Genomic DNA, 16090 nt, shown 5'->3' on the forward strand with positions numbered 1-16090 from the left:
CCCTGCACCCCCACCCCAGCCTCCTGACCTGAACCTCCTCCCACACTCTAACTCCCACTCAGACGCCCATCTCCTTCTGTGAGCCCCTCCCACATCCTAACTCCTGTCCAGATCCCCACCCAACCCTACCCCTCCCGCATGCCAATCCCTTTGATCCAGCCTGGAGCCGCCTCCTACATCCCAAAAGCCTCATCCTTAGCCCCACTCCAGAGCCCATGTCCCTTGTTGGGGTCCTGCCTTCCTCCTGCGTCCAATCCCCTACCTCTACCCTTAACCCCTTCCCTCTGAACCACTCATTTTTGGCTCCATCCCAGAGCCTAGGGGCCCCTCAATACCTAATAACTCTGAGCCCCCATAAAAATTAATCCAGCCCTGTTCCTGAGTATGGGGTCACATCCCTGAACTCCTTGGATAATAGTCATTGAGCTACCTCTGCCCTATAAACTTACAAAATGTCCTTTTGCACCCAGTAATATTTTTTGCCTCCACAATAACCTGTAGCAATGAGTTCCACAGGTTAATTGTCCATAAAAGCTTGCAAAATCAGGGCTTGTACAACATAGATCTTTTCCAGCATCTTTAGTGAAAGTGAATAGGAACTGAACTTTCTGTTTAGGATGGTGAAGCACTGGAATGGGTTACCTAGGGAGGGGGTGGAATCTCCATCCCTAGAGGTTTTTAAGTCCCGACTTGACAAAGCTCTGGCTGAGATGATTGAGTTGTGGTTGGTCCTGCTTTGGGCAGGGGGCTGAATTCAATGACTCCTGAGGTCTCTTCCAACCTTAGGATTCTATGAGTTTATTATTCTATTCTATAGGAAATTCTGACATTTTAAAGGGTATTTTTCTTCATTCTGAATCTGAAATTCTCGAATTGCTTGTGAAACATATTTTTTGAAAAAAAAACCCCACCCCTTCATTGTTCATCAATCAAAATGTGGTTTTTAAGATACATCCAAATATTTCATTTTTAAAATTTTATATGGCATTTTCCAATAGAAAAATGATTAATTGGAAAATTTGGAACCAGCTTTAATATTCAGCAGAGCTGGTGAAAAAATGAAAACCCATTTTCATGAAGAAAAACTGAAATTTCAAAGTTGTTTTCACTTCAGTATACAAAATGAATTCATGGGTATTTTTGGATTTTTTTTTAAAGTTGGTGGTTGAAAACATTATCGTCATGTTTATGAAAATTTCCCATACATGAAGATTGTAACCATTTTGATAACCTTTTTTGTTACCATTTTCAATAAAAAATACGGAGGAAATAATGTCATTTATTGTAAAATTACTTGTCATTGACAGGAAAGACCATTTTTAGGTTGGGAAAAAACTTTTTGTTGCAAAAATTCCAGACAGTTCTTATCTTTGGACGTTTTAGTTTCCCTCCCTCAATTGTCTTCAATGGGGGTGAAGGCTGTTTTTGCTATTATTGCTTACATGCATTTCAGTGGTGCCTCAAAATCTCAGTAGCAGTTGTGTGAGGGTGCTCAGGGCCAGCCTGCAACATCTGAGGCGGGGAGCATGCCTTCCAGGCATGCCTTCTTTTCTCCTGCCTGCCTGTTGTGTCTCTTGTGCCCTCCTTCCTCCAGCACAGCACTCCACCATCTCTGTGCATCTAGAGCAGAGAGAATACATCTGCACCAGCAGCAGACACAATTTTCTACACTCTGGGTCCTACTGCCTCCCCGCCCCCCACAGTCTGGCACCTGAGGCGACTGCCTCAGTTCGCCTCCTGGTAAGGCCAGCCCTGGGGGTACTACGAAGAGTTCCTGCCCCAAAGAGCTTGCAGTCTAAGCAATAAGTGTTATTTATTTGTGTTACAGAAGTGCTTATGGGCTCCTACGAGACTGGGGCCCAGTTGTGCTGGGCATTGTGTACACAAACATACGGTCTGTGTACACCGCACGAAGGGAGTAATTCCAGCCTAGATCGGCTAGGTTTGCTAAACGTAGTGAACTAAAAATAGCAGGGTCATCATACTGGTGTACATGGTGGCACAATCTCCCGCTCTCGTTATTTACCTAGAGTAGGGAGGGGAAACTTTTTTTGGGTTGGGGGCCAGTGACCCACTGAAAAATCAGTTGGGAGCTGCAAAAGCCACACAACCTCACTGACTTGGGCCCCGAATGAGAAGCAGAAAGATTCTTCCTCACATTCCCCTCACACCCCAGAGCCAGGGGGCGGCCTGGGCTAGTAGATTTTGTGGGGGAAAAGCCTCCAGGCAGCGCTTAACTTTGCCAGCTGTGAGGGAAGAGGGAGAACAGAGGCAGCCTGTGGAGCTGTTTCCTCCCCCGGCCGGGCAGAGCCTGTGGATTGGATCTGGCTCTGGCTTGCCTAACTCCGGTCTGCTGGGGCTTGGTTCTCCTCCCCCCCACAGCAGGTAGCCAGCACTAGTACTCCAGCCCTGCGGGGGCAAGGGGCTGGAGTGTCAGCCCAGACCCCCACCTGGTGCTAGGAGGCTGGAGCCTGAGCCTCTGGGGTTGGATCCCCCTGCGCCATAGGTTCCCCACCACTGAACTAGAGTCTCGGGCGGGATTGTTCTTAGGTGACTAGCCTAAGCCACTGCAGCTGCATTGCTGTTTTTAGCCACCTCGATGAAACCTAGTGTAAACGGGGGAATAGCCCCGCTATTGTGGGGAACTTCCCTGGCTTCTACACTACCCCGGTGAAATGGACCAGTGAAAGGATCTGAGTCCCCGCTCCCACTTCCTTTACCCAACAGCCTCTCTGACCCTGAGTAGCAGAGTCCTCAAAATCCCAACAAGGCTGGGCCCAGGTTTTCTGGGGCTTAATCCCCGACTTTGTAGTCACTTAGGGCAGGGGCTAGGGTGCCCCACTCCGGGGTGCTCTCTTCTCACTGGATGCTTTCTTGACCCACTGATCATTCAACAGCAACTGATTAAAAAGAAAAGGATAAGGAGAAATGAGAAAGGTTAAATGAGAACACACAGCCCTGCTCTGTAGCACGTCACAAACAGTAGTTTGCAGAGTGTAAGGACAGTTCACAGTCTGTTCCTTATAGGTCCCAGGGCTCTTTCTCAGGCCCTGGCTGTGCTGCAGGGGGGCTGCAGGTTGGACACGCTTGCTCTGACAGTGACCACATGACTTCAGGCTCTAGGTGGCAGGACCCCTCTCCCAGTTGGAGTTACAGTCCCTCTCCAAGTCTGGCCTGCAGGGCCTCTTGGCTGGTGGCATCTCCCTACCCAGAGCCTCTTTTCCCTTCTTTGCTGATCCAAGCTGTTCACCACACCCAGCTGCAAACGATGCTGCTTTGCCAGCCTCCAGCTCCTAGCCTTGCTTCTCTGTCCCCTTTGGCTCTGTCACTGCAGGTCTGTTTTTCAGCACAGGGTCTGCGCTCTTTGGGCTGTGTGAGCCTCTGGCTCCGTCACTGCAGGTCTGCTCCTCAGCACAGCTTGCTCTCCTTGCTGCTCTTCTTAGCTCTTTCCCCCTTCAACTCAGAGATCCAGAAAATCCCAGTTTACACGGAGGATGGTTCTTGGCTTTCTAATTCCCTCATTGGCCTGTCCAACCTGTCAATCAGGCTGACCTGGAGTGTTGGCCTCTTCCCATTGTCCCTGGGGACTGTCAGTCTCAGGGCCCTGATTTCTCATGGATCCTTCCCCTTTTGGTACTGGGAGCTGGCTAACCAAAAACTCCTGCTGAGTTTTAGTAAGGGGCTAACAGTCCCCTTACACTAGCATGTCTAAGCCGGACACCTTTGGCTGGGCTGTTGGTGTAAGTAAGTGCATGGCTGGGCATGGGTAAACATTTAGGGTTGCCAGATGGTTTAACAAAAAATACCGAACACTCCCCCCCCAAAAAAAAAATCCAGGAAAAAATTCTGTTGAGCAAAAGAAAAAAAAAAGGGGGGGGGGGGAGACCAAAGTTGTTGAGAGGGGAAAAAAAAAGGTGCTGCACCTTTAAATAGTCCCATACTCCTCACTGCCCCATCCCCACCAGACACAGCAGGGGAAAATTGTCCCCGCCGGGCTTCTGTCTGAGAGAAGCAGGAGATATGTCTGGTATTTTCTGTTTTTTTTAACCGGATAGGGGACCTGAATAACGGACACCCCAGGCGAAAACCAGATACCTGGCAACCCTAAAAACACTTAGAGCACTGACCCCCATTTTGCACGGTGCGTTTCATTCCTTCTGCTTGTCCCAGTGGAGGGCAGGAGTTGGGCCCAGGACAACACAGGGTTCTGCTCACACAATACTGCTCGCTGATCATAAAAGAAGGGGGAAGAATCATGCTTGTGAGTCAGCGTTCCCCGCCCCTTCCATGGTGCACTGTGCTGAGTCACAGAGAGCCGTTGGCTCCTATCTCTGTTGTTCTAGGAAAGCGAGTGCACTTTCTTTTAGATCCACGTAACCTGTTCATGGCTTATTTTCTTGTTGCGAATGAAGAGCAAAGCAGAAAAGAAGGGTGCTCCTAGGGAGATGCCGAGGTTGTTGTTTTATATCTGTCTACATAGCACTTTTCTAGCCTTGGTAGCCATTTGTTCTGACAATTTGAATAATAGCTTGTTAGGAGAAAGAAGGAAAGGGACAATCATTTATTCAGGTGGTATTTTTTTTCCTGCTGTGCATTGAAAACATACCTGGGCTTGTGGGTTGAGGTAAGTGGCACCACCCACTGCTTGGAAAAAAAAAAACCCACCCCACTTTATTTTAAGCCTATTCTGGGGACCTTTCCATGAGCTTAAATAAATATGAGTGTTGGATGGAAAACCCTATGAGGGCTGTCATTGGAAAGCTTCTTCGTTCTTGCCGAAGTAGGTGCTTGGATTTGCCTGTGGTTGGTAGAGAGTGATCAGTGTGTTCATTGTGAGACATGCCATTGGCTATGAGGTGGAAATGAAAGGAGCGTGATATTCAAGGAAATGAACAGAGCACTCCTGTAGGATGGAATCCAAGTGTTCAAAGTGCCTCTTCCAAGATTCCAAGTGTGCACAAGAACCGTGGTTTCCAGCCATTTGTGAGCACCTGCAGAAATGTGAAAGGAGGTGCAGACTCCTTTGGAAATCTCAGCTATAATTGGTGGCCGTCAAGTTGAAAACCACTGCCCTGTTATAATGACTACCTTTCATGGCCCCATACACGTGGTCCATGGACCCTCTCGTCAAAAATCACTGCATCAGAGTAACACCGAAGCCAAGCACCATACCATAAACACAGACCGGCTCTGTTCCTGGCTTATTATTTTTAGAAGCACCGTAACGCTCACAAAGGCCAGTCTGATAACTGACAGTTGCCAAACACACCTCTTTGTCCCCCCGCCCTTTTGCTGAATGGCTTTATGGAATGTGGACTTAGTCATGTTGTGGCAAAGTGTCATTTCCTTTTTTTTATTGGGATTACTCAAGTATATACATAGATGATGGAGGTCAGTCCTTTTCGGCAGTTTGCACTGTGGTTAATCAGTAGGGGCTGAACTCTTCTGGGAAGTGTTAAAGAATTTGCTGGGTTTTTATCCAGGGCTAGTTATAAAAACCACAAGAGAATAAGCTACATATCTGGAGCATGTCTCTGTGGAAGATCCCAGTCCTGCAATGGAGGTTTCTGTGGTCAGACCCCTGAACATCCATTGAGAGCCCCATTAAAGTCAATGGGGCTCTGTGTGGCCTGGAAGACTGTTGACATGGAGCTTCTGGAAGGATTGGAGCTGTGGGTGGCAGCATGTTTCAAATGCAGGCATCATGGCTCATGAGAAAACCTGGGTTTGTCCTGTCTCTCTGCCCATGATAGATTCTGTGACTATGCAAGGAGCATTGCCCCTGTGTGCCTGTGACAGGGCAGACAGGGCCCTGAGCCTAGAAAGAGCCATAGATAAGTCCTCCAGGAGGCTAGAGAGGCTCTGTAGGAACCAGCCAAACAGGGCCAGGGCAACCTATAAAAGGAGCTGCAATGCTCAGCAGCAGTCAGTGTGGGGCAGAACTCAAGATGAGCAGATTGTGAGGCTGGGTGAGAAAGTTATCTCCAGGAGGGGAAGCCCTGGAGTTCCACTCTTTCTGAGTGGGGAAAGAGGCTGAGGGGAAACAGATTTGGAGACACCAGCAAAGGGCACCGGGATGGGCCCCTGTTAGGTGTATACCCTGGAAGGGGTTTGATTATTTCACACAGAGTGTGACTTGGCTGGAGAGCTGAGTAGCCGCAAAGGCTGAGACAACTAAGGGCATTGAAGGCACATGCTCTCAGCCAAACGGGGGCGCTCATGAGAGGTGAGTGTCCTCCCGTTACAGTGCCCTTCTGTCTTCTCCGTTGTGAGCTCTTCAGAGCAGCATCTGTCTTTCACTCTGTGCAGTGCCTCATCTCATGTGGGACTGTTCTAAGGAGAATATCAGACACTTAAAAGATCAGAGCAAGTGGGGAGGGAAAACAGATTTTATAACTAATAATAGCTCAGTCTAATAAATAAAATGTAGAAAACAAGCGGCTTCCCTCTAAATGGAGGGCATTGTTTCAATACAACGTTTATATTTTGATACTAATTTAATGGAAGGCCAGGCTTGGGACCAGCATTTGACTTACATTTTGTGGCCTTCATCCTGCAGTGTGACCGGTGTAGGTGTACTCCAGGACCATGCAGGGCCCCATTGAATTGAATAGGGCCCCAAACAGACGTAAGAGTTTGCATGTGCAGATATGATTCCGGGATCAAGTCTGTATTGGAAGCGGCTTGTAACTTTTGTGAATGCATCTGTTAGAATGGCGAGGACGACACCTGTGTCATCTACTTAGCCCTGAGCACAAGTAGCCCTACAGTAGAGAAAAAGAAATGGTGTGGAATCCCATAGTACCAAATCAGCCCAACAACTCTGAGTAGATTGATTAAAAAAAAAATGAAACAGATTTGTGAAACAGATTTGAGTGTCAGGCACCTGGGAAGTTGTTTGATGCACCTAGAGACTATGGAGATGGGCAGCATACAACATCCCAAGACAGCCCACCCCAGAGTTATTGAAAGATAATACAATGGAGCCTTTTAAAGTAATGCTATTCATGTTACAGACAAGGCATCCCATGAGTAGCGGAAGCAATTCAAAGACAAGGGAACTGACGGAAGAGAATCCATACCATGGATTTGTGCTCTGTAGCACTCCTCTAAACACAGCATGCAGAGATCCGGGGAGAACGATAATGAGCGTGGTGGTTTTGTGCTGTAGATTTTTGTTTGCTCCACTGCAACCACTTTTTCCCAAGAATTCACCAGAAGGCAAGACATTCTGATCACATCTGATCCAGCTTGGAATCACATGAAGCATGTGAATGATGCAAAACTAATATTTGAACAAGCACTGCCTGGGTTAGTCAAAGACTTCTGCAGACGTTGGCCAAATACATTTCTTGGTCACGCCAGTGGAAAATCTAGAATGCGGCCCTAAATCTGGTTAATTTCCATCAAAACAAAACTAGTTAAAATATTTACTCTTTCTAATGAAACATTCATGGTAGTAACTTTTATAGTCAAGAAATATTTATCGTTCAACGTGGCTAAGTATATGACGAAAGAATTTATAGGCCAGGCATAAGGTAGTAAAATGTGTACTCTAAGGACTCGGGTTAATCTTTAATTTCAGGCCACGGCTAATATGACTGTAGTGTCAAGACAGAAAGGATCATGGGCCCTGTTTTAAGGTAGAATTCTTGCCTTATTGCCAGGGCAACATTGCAGATTCTGAGGGACAGCTGAAAGCTTGATTGAATTTGCAGTGTAACCCACAAACTAAGATGTTTTAGAAGGGTCGCCGTATTGGTTTGTAACTGTAAAAACAATGAGCAATCCTGTGGCACCTTAGGCTACATCTAGACAACATCCCTCTGTCAGCAGGGGGATGTAAATGAAGCACTGCGAAAGTGCAAATGAAGCGGGGATTTAAATATCCTGTGCTTCATTTGCATAATCACGTAATGGTGCTCTTTTGAAAAAGCACTATTTCAAAATTGAAACCACAGTCTAGCTGTGGTTCTTTCAAAAACAGGGCACTTTTTAAAAAGATGCTCATTATACTCTACTCTGTGATCAACCCATTGATCACACCCTGTTTTTGAAAGAACCCTGTTTTTGAAAGAACCACGTCTAGACTGCAGTTTCAATTTCAAAATAGTGCTTTTTTGAAAGCGCGCCATTACATGATTATGCAAATGAAGCACGAGATATTTAAATCCCCGCTTCATTTGCACTTTCGAAGTGCTTCATTTACATCCCTCTGTCGGCAGAGGGATGTAGTCTCGATGTAGCCTTAGAGACTAACAAAAATATATAGAACCATGAGTTTGTTAGGCTTTCAGACATGACTAAGCTAGCAGATGACAGGCTATTCATATGTGGATCCAATCCACTGGGTTGATCAGAGAGTAGAGTATAATGCGACAATAGTAAAGAATTATGGGAAGATTCTTTTTCTTACGTGTGGAATCCCTGCCTGTTCATTCCAGCACTTTGTTCCCATCTAGCGGGGGCTAGGTCAGCTAGGGATTGATTAGCACGCTGTGGCTTTAAGTTAAGTAAGAAACATCTTTCATTCAGTTCAGGTATCAGAGGTTCATGCCTTCAGCTCAAGAGATCCCAGGTCTGATCCTTATAGCTGATGATGTACACAGGGGCTTCAGTGTTATGCACGGAACAAGGAACTTTATTAGAATAAGGAAAATGGTGTTAATCTAGCGCGGATTGAAAAACAAAAATATTCATGAAAAAATGTCAGCATTGTTTTTGTTTCCCAGGGTCCAAACCAGGCCTACTATTTTAACCAGTTTTTTTTTCCAAATTGTGAACGTTATCAAAATAGGGCCAGAAGGTTTCTGAAAATCAGAATGCTCGTAAATCAAGAATGCCCATGACAATAAAGTTTGCCACTAACATTTCAGTTAAAATATTGATCAGAGATATTGTAAAAAGTGTGATGAAATTTCACAAAACTGCAAGCTTTTAACAAGTTGTTGTTAAGGAAAGGTCGTTTTTGTTGGCAAACCTCATTCTGTTCTAAGAATGGAAACAAGCTCTAGTATTATCCAATGAACTTTTGTCGGTTTCTTTCTGTTCTCCTGTAGAACTTCTGCCTGGAATCTTGCTCGCCCCTTTCTGCATGGCTTCCTGTTACAGATTTAAATAAATAGTACCCATGTCCTCACATGTCACACCCCTCTACATGACTCTACAAAGGAAACTGTTTTATGAACCCATCTTAGTTCAGCTCTCCATCCCACAGCAACTCTAGTTATGTCTTCACTACCCACCTGATCGACAGGTGATAATTAATCCAGAGGGGGTTGATTTATCATATCTAGTATTAGACATGATAAATCAACCCGCCAAGCATGCTCGTGTCAACTTTGGTAGTCCACCAGAACGAGAATCATAGAATCATAGAATTATAGGACTGGAAGGGACCTCGAGAGGTCATCGAGTCCAGCCCCCCGCCCTCAAGGCAGGACCAAGCTCCGTCTACACCATCCCTGACAGATGTCTATCTAACCTGTTCTTAAATATCTCCAGAGAGGGAGATTCCACCACCTCCCTTGGCAATTTATTCCAATATTTGACCACCCTGACAGTTAGGAATTTTTTCCTAATGTCCAATCTAGAGGGGGATGCCCTTCTGGAAGGGTAATTTTTACATGGGAGATAGCCTGGGAAAAAGCACAGAGCTGTTTGCAAAGAGAAACAAATCAACAGAACTGACATTGGCTCTGCTATATTAAGGCTCCCTCTTCATGATAAACTGTTGGTAGAGCAGAGATGTCAGCATTTGGCTGCGGTCACCCTGAAGTTTTTCTCATCCTTTAATGCCATTTTTGATTTATAGAGGCACTTAGAGGCCAGATGTGAAGGAACAACCCACAGTCAAGAAGGATGTTAACAGAGTGTCGTCTTGATCTGTTTCCAATGAACGCCTGGCCATTTAGTCTCACTTTCTTGGCCCTATATTTTGAGCCGAGGTTAAATAAATCACTGATTGGTCAATGATGATTCATGACATATGAAAACCCCCCATGTTCCAGTCATGTTAAGATTGTTCTGCAACCATCAAAAGGAAGGAAATTAGAAGTGAAAACAAACACCTTCCCAGCTTAACTCATTCAGTTGAGTTACCTGGATACACAACTGAAAGAGACATTGGCATGAGAGCACACAGAAAATGGGATTTTAGTTTTTAATATGGTGCCAAAGGGGAAACATATTAGCCATTGTGGTGAAGAATTGGAAGCATCGCATCCCAAAGCAGGGAGGCAACAGTATTCTGTATGTCACTGTTAAGGTTAGAGGCATGTCTACACTGGAGATGTAATTTCCAACTTGGGCAGACACACTGGCTACGTCTACACTGGCACCTTTTTCCGGAAATGCTTAAAACGGAACAGTTTTCCGTTATAAGTATTTCTGGAAAAAGAGTGTCTACATTGGCAGGATGCTTTTCCGGAAAAGCCCTTTTTCCGGAAAAGCGTCCGTGGCCAATGTAGACGCGCTTTTCTGGAAAAAAGCCTCGATCGTCATTTTCGCGATCGGGGCTTTTTTGCGGAAAAGACTACTGCGCTGTCTACACTGGCCCTTTTCCGGAACAGTTTTCTGGAAAAAGGACTTTTGCCCAAGCGGGAGCAGCGTAGTTTTTCCAGAAAAACACTGACAATTTTACAGTAGATCATCAGTGCTTTTCTGGAAATTCAAGGGGCCAGTGTAGACAGCTCGCAGCTTATTCCGGAAAAGTGACTGCTTTTCCGGAATAAGTGTCCCAGTGTAGACACAGCCCACTTGCGTTCTTGCGCAAGTACATTTACAATATGGTGTCGGAAAACAGGGCTTCGTCCGGAAGAGTTATTCTTCTCCCCACGAGGAATAAGCCCTCTTGCACAAGAGCTCTTCCACAAAAAGGAAGTGTAGGCAGGCAACATGAATTTCTTGCGCAAGAAAGCCCTATGGCTAAAATGGCCATCAGAGCTATCTTGCGCAAGAGAGCATCCACACTGCCATGGATGCTCTTACACAAAAGAACATGGCAGTGTGGATGTGGTCTTGTGGAAGATCTTTTGTACAAGAACTCTTGTGCAAAACAGTTCTTGTGCAAGAAGCCTGCAGTGTAGACGTAGCCTAGATATGTACTTAAGAACATAAGAATGGTCATACTGGGTCAGACCAAAGGTCCATCTAGCCCAGTGTCCTGTCTTCCAACAGTGGCCAATGCCAGGTACCCCAGAAGGAATGAACAGAACAGGGAATCATCAAGTCATCTATCCCCTATCAACCATTGCTAGCTTTTGACAAATAGAGGCTAGGGACAGGATCCCTGCCCATCCTGGCTAATAGCTATTGATGAACCTATTGTCCGTGAATTTATCTAGTTCTTTTTTGAACCCCGTTAAAGTCCTGGTGTTCACAACATCCTCTGGCAAGGAGTTCCACAGATTGACTGTGCATTGTATGTGGAAATATCTCCTTTTGTTTGCATATAGCCCCCTGGAAATTACTCCTCCAACTCCATTGTAGACAGACCTTATGTGTTCAGTTCTGCACTCCTTAGTACTACAATTGGCGAGAATGTAGAAGAAAGCAAAACATGTTTAAGAAGCTGGAAAGACTAAAATACAAGGAAAGTTTAAAGTCACTACATATAGAGACAGCTTGTTGAAAGGTTGACTAGTTTGGTGAGGATATTGATAGGTGCCTAAAAGTATTTGAAGTGTGTAGCTATGGAAGAGGGAGAGGAATTATTCAACGTGTTACTGGGAGTTGAATGAGAGGATGAAACTATGGAAAATTAAATTAAAGCTGCCAAGACATACAAATTGGAATCTGTTGGATAGGGAATAGTTCAAGTAGAGATGAACCCAAAATGGGGTTGAAACCGTCACCAGAGCTTAGGAAAAGTTTGGCTCTAGTTTCTCATATGACCATTGTGCTTTGGGGCTTTCCGCATAATGGAAAGAATATGCCAAACCTGAACTTTGGGGAAATTCAGAATTGTTTCTGAATCTGGCTCATTTCTGGTAAAGAAGCAGCAGCAATATGGGCTGGACGAAGCATTTGAAGATGAGACTGTACAGCAGGGGGAAAACAGGAGCAGACTGAAATTCTATAAACTGCACATAGGACCCTCACATGTGCCAGCCAGTGGTTGATGGTTTGTTTCTTCTCTCGCCCAGACATACCATAGACTTTCTTTTTTTGCTAGGAAAATGCTTGTCCCTTTAATAACGGAATCACCCTTGGTGGTCACTGAGGGAGAACATGCATTTTGAATTACAGGAAAACGTACTTCACAAAAATTGTCCTAGTTCTGCAAACCCAACAAAGAGTCTGGGAGCCTTGAAGAGTCTCCAACACCATGAGGTTTGCCTATCCCAACTTTTTTCATTATTGTCATTTTCTTGCACCTCTCTGCGTCTGGACCCCAGCTGAGAATGGAATGAGCCGTGCCAAAGTACTATGAGAGACACTGTTTGTGTGGTCAGCCCAGCGCTGACAGAAGCAGAAAGTACCCAAGTCGTTATGGAAAAGCCAGTTGTCAGGGATTTGTGTGAGGTTAGTTCTCCAGGCTTAGGGCATCTACACAGGCTTCATCTAGATGCCGACATGGCAAGGTAGCTAGCTTTAAGCACATGAAGTTAATCAGTACCTTAGTGGAAGTTTTGGCTTCCAGTCCAAACTAGAAACATTTTGAGGTTTTCCTGTGTCTCCTGTGCCAGCCTAATATAGTTTCGGAGAAAGTGTTTGAATCAACTCGGGATGTAATAGTGGACCTGTTGAAATGTTACCTAATCAACAAGAGTTTGTTGGTTACTGTAACAGTTACACACCGACACCCGGCCCCACTCCCAGGGAGCCGGCTGGCACCCCACACTGCTGGCTCTGTATCTGAGACAGCAGTGCAAAGAGGCAGGCAGCTTCCCAGGAGCAGGGTGGAAGGCCGGAGCACGCTGGCTCCTGGGGAGCTGACTGCCCCTCCGCACTGCAGACTCCCCTGCAGGATAAAGTTTATACTGCAGGATCCACAGGGCAGCCAGCTCCTCAGGAGTGGAGCTAGGGAGCCCACAGTCAGGAGCGGCCCGTGGTGGGCTGTGGCAGCTGGTGCCTCAGGCGGAACGCACAATCGGTGCCCCTGCCTGCACAGCTGTCAATGGGGTGACATCATCATTGGGCGCCCCGGGCGCCCTGTGACGTCATCATCGGGCGCCGTTGAAGGCGGTGCCCTAGGCAACAGCCGAGTCGACCTATAGCCACGGGCCACCCCTGCCCACAGCCCTGCTCCCAGGGAGCCCGCAGCAGGTAACCATGTAATTGCTAAGATTTTTAATGGTTACGTGGTTGTCTAATTAACCAATTTTTAACATCCCTAGAACCAACAAGGAGGTGCTATTTTCTTCACTCTTTCCCCAAGCTATTTATATGATCCCCATCATGACAGTAGCTGAGTGCCTCGCAATCTTTAATGTATTCATCCTCACAACACCCAGGTGAGGTAGGGAATTACTATTTTGTAGTCCTAGGATGCATCAAGAGAGGTATTTCCAGGAGAGATAGGGAAGAGTTGATACTGTTATTCAAGGCACTGAGGAAATCTCATCTGGAATCCTGTGTGTAATTCTGGTCTCCTATGTGTTGAAAGAATTCAGCCTGGAACAAGTGCCGAGAAGGGCTACTAGGATGATCAGAGGAAAGGAGAAACTGCCTTATGAGAGAAGGCCTGCAGAGTTTGGCTTATTTAGTGTAACAAAACCAAACCTGAGGGGAGATGTGATGGGTCTCTTTAAATATGTCAGAGAGGAAGAGGTGTTATTTAAATTAAGAGCCAATACTGGCACAAGAAAAAAATAATATAAACTTGCCATCGATACGTTTCTGTTAGAAACTAGATGAAAGTTTCTAGCCATCAGAGGAGTTGAGTTCTGGAAGGCAAGAAGGGGTGTGTGTGTGTGTGTGCGTGCGTGCGTGCGTGCGTGCACATGCATGCAAAAATCTAACCTGTTTCAAAATGAAGCATGCTAGTGTGCCCTTGTAGCCAGGGAGGCGAATGGCATATTAGGGTGCATTAGGAGGAGCATTGCCAGCAGATCTAGAGAAGTGATTATTCCCCTTTATTTGGGACTTCTGAGGCCACATCTGGAGCATTGCGTCCAATTCTAGGACCCCCATTACAGAAAGCAGGTGGACTCATTGGTGAAAGTCCAGTGCAGAGTAACAAAAATGATTAGGGGGCTGGAGCACATGAATTATAAGGAGAGGCTGAGGGATTTGGGCTTGTTTTGTCTACAGAAGAGAAGAGTGAGGGGGGATTTGACAGCAGCCTTCAACTTCCTGAAGGGAGGTTCCATAGAGGATGGAGAGAGGCTGTTCACAGTAGTGACAGATGGCAGAACAAGGAGCAATGGCCTCAAGTTACAGTGGGGGAGGTCTAGGTTGGCTATTAGGAAAAACTATTTCCTAGGAGGGTGCTAAAGTACGGGAATGGGTTCCCTAGGGAGGTGGTGGATTCTCCATCCCTAGAGGTTTTAAAGTCCCGGCTTGACAAAGCTCTGACTTGGATGATTTAGTTGGGCTTGGTCCTGCTTTTAGCAGGGGGTTGGACTTGATGACTTCTGAGGTCTCTCCCAGTCCTAGGATTCTAGTTTATGGAGGGGATGGTATGATGAGGTTGCCTACAATGGCATATGGCCAACCCATGACTGCTATTAACAGATATCACCCACATTTGGAAAGGGAAGAGTAGATGAGTTACTTCAGAGAATTCTTTCCCAGGTGTCTGGCTGGTGGCCACATGCTCTGGGTTTAACTGATCTCCATATTTGGGGCCAGGAAGGAGTTTCCCCTGATCACATTGGCAGAGACACTGGGGAAGGATACAGGTTGCTTGCCATCTTGAATTAGCATAAATGGTGGGTTCTCCATAACTTTAAAGCTTTAAATCAAGACAGCAGGACTTCATTAACTCAGCCAGAGGTTGTGAGTCTATTACAGGAATACAGTTTCACACATAGGCTACGTCTACACTGGCCCCCTCTCCGGAAGAGGCATGCTAATTTAGAACTTTGGAATAGGGAAATCCGTGGGGGATTTAAATATCCCCCGCGGGATTTAAATAAACATGGCCGCCGCTTTTTTTCCGGCTTGGGGAAAAGCCGGAAAAAAAGCGTCTAGACTAGCGCGATCCTCCGGAATAAAGCCCTTTTCCAGAGGATCTCTTATTCCTACTTGCTGGACTTACCTGATTTGCATCCCTTTTCCAGAATTTGTGGCCAGTCTAGACGTAGCCTATGATTCTGTTCTGTGATTTTTGTGTGGCTTGCAATGATCCCCTCTGGCCTTAAAGTCTATGAGTATTCCTCCCATTTCACAGATGGAATTTCAGCACATAGAGGCTAAGTGACTTGTCCAAGGTCACACGCAAAATAGGGAATGTAATCCTTATATTCCAAGTCTTAGGCTTGTGCTCTAACCACTCAACATTCCTTCCTCTCAGAAGCATCTGCCTTTCTCCTACCTGTTACAAGGTTCCCACCAGCTTCTTCCTATTTCAGAGCAAAACAAAATAACCATATTCTCATTGGTCCTAATCCTCACTGGTCCTAACCTAAACGTCAGGGGTAGGAAACCTCCACCCTCATTCCCACTTCAGAGCCCGCACCCCCTTCCCACACTCCAGCTTTTTGCCCTCTCCTCTACCTTGAACCCATCATGTTTTGCCCAAGCCTCCTTACCCAACCCAAAGAGCTGTATGGTAGCCTGCAACTGGGGGTCAGATGCCACTGATAGGAATAAGGTTTCCCACCCCGCTAGAAGGGGTGCCAGGAATATAGGAGCAGCAGACAAAACAGCACAAATCACACCTGAATTTCGCCCCCCCATTTAAAAAAGTTGCCAAGTTAAAAGAAGAGAAGACCGCCCCACTTCCCCATAAGCTGTAGAGTCTGATCCAGCAGCTTAGCAATAGGCCCATTGTGGTGCATCTGCCAAGGTCTGATTGACAGCTCTCTGTAGCTCTCTTGACGGTTTTACAAGCAGGCCAGGCAGTAGGTGACACACTCTTCAACTTCCTCCACTTTGGCAGCTGCAGAATTATTGGTCTTTCCTGGCCTCTCCATGGGGCCGG

Source organism: Pelodiscus sinensis, chromosome 9, assembly GCF_052426305.1.
Source record: "Pelodiscus sinensis isolate ZL-2025 chromosome 9, ASM5242630v1, whole genome shotgun sequence".
In the NCBI taxonomy this organism is placed as follows: Eukaryota; Metazoa; Chordata; order Testudines; family Trionychidae; genus Pelodiscus; species Pelodiscus sinensis.